This window comes from Leptonychotes weddellii, chromosome 10, assembly GCF_054177405.1.
Source record: "Leptonychotes weddellii isolate Sample4059 chromosome 10, ASM5417740v2, whole genome shotgun sequence".
NCBI lineage: Eukaryota > Metazoa > Chordata > Mammalia > Carnivora > Phocidae > Leptonychotes > Leptonychotes weddellii.
In genome coordinates this window covers 68,991,887-68,993,324 of record NC_138378.1, presented here as the reverse complement: position 1 = coordinate 68,993,324, position 1,438 = coordinate 68,991,887, and positions in this window count along the sequence as shown.

Here is a 1,438-nt window from a genome sequence, read left to right as displayed (position 1 = left end):
TGTGTCTCTCTCTGTCATATTAAAAAAAAAAAAAGAAAAAGAAAAAAGTGGATGGTATTTTGATGGGGATTGAATTGAATGTGTAGATTGCTCTAGGTAGCATTGACATCTTCACAATATTTGTTCTTCCAATCCATGAGCATGGAACGTTTTTCCATTTCTTTGTGTCTTCCTCAATTTCTTTCATGAGTATTTTATAGTTTTCTGAGTACAGATCCTTTGTCTCTTTGGTTAGATTTATTCCTAGGTATCTTATGGTTTTGGGTGCAATAGTAAATGGGATTGACTCCTTAATTTCTCTTTCTTCTGTCTTGGTGGTGACTCAGAACATCTTTTATTAAGAGTGTCTACATGTCCAGCCCTGTGCACCATCCTGGAATTTCCCACTGTAGTCAGGAGATGGATGTGTAAGCAGTAGGCAAGACCCAGGATGGATGTAGGCACAGGAACTGTGGGAGTCATGGGTGAACCCAAGTCCAGGCAATCAGTGAAGGCTCTGAAGGGAGGTAGGGGGTGAAGAACAGTCTGGATTGAGGAAGTAGCACACGTGAAGGCCCAGAGCTAAGAGACTGTTATTCTGGGAAATGGCAATCAGAGTGGCCTGAGTGGGCAGTGTGCAGACATCAGAGAATGAACAGGACTGGAGGAGGCAGGGCCCAGTTGCCAAGGGCCTTGCCTGATGTGTTAGGAAGTTGGGGTTTCTATTCTTGTGGGGCATTGGGTAGCCACAGAAGGATTTTCTAAAAGTGGTAGGGCACAGTCACATTCGTTTTTTTTTTAAATCAACACTCTAGCGGGCGCCTGGGTGGCTCAGTTGGTTAAGCAACTGCCTTCGGCTCAGGTCATGATCCCAGGGTGCTGGGATCGAGTCCCACATCGGGCTCCCGGCTCAGCAGGAAGCCTGCTTCTCCCTCTCCCACTCCCCCTGCTTGTGTTCCTGCTCTCGCTGTCTCTGTCTCTGTCAAATAAATAAATAACATCTTAAAAAAAAAAAAAATCAACACTCTAGCAACATTACTAGAAAAAGTGGCAATTTGTCACAAATTGCTTAAATAAGCAAACACAGTCTTGAATTGAAAAAAAGTTACTTGAAAAATTTCAGGGACACCTTATGAAGCTGGAGCAATTGACTAGTATACTAAAGAAGCTTAAATTGCATTAATACATGATGGTTTAAATTTCTCATATTTTAATAGACCCAAGAGTATGAGTTTTTGACAACAGGACTTCTGCCTGACTTGTTGCCTATCATATCCTTATCACGCGCAACAGAATTTAGCATATATATCAGTAAATGCTTTTAACCAAGACTCTGAAATGTCTGAAAAGACTGATTTCTTTCAAGATTGTTCAATGAAAATAACTCCCTGATATTAAAAAAAAAAAGGCTACAATGCAACTACATTAACCCCCACGTGTTAAGGATATGTTATCCAAA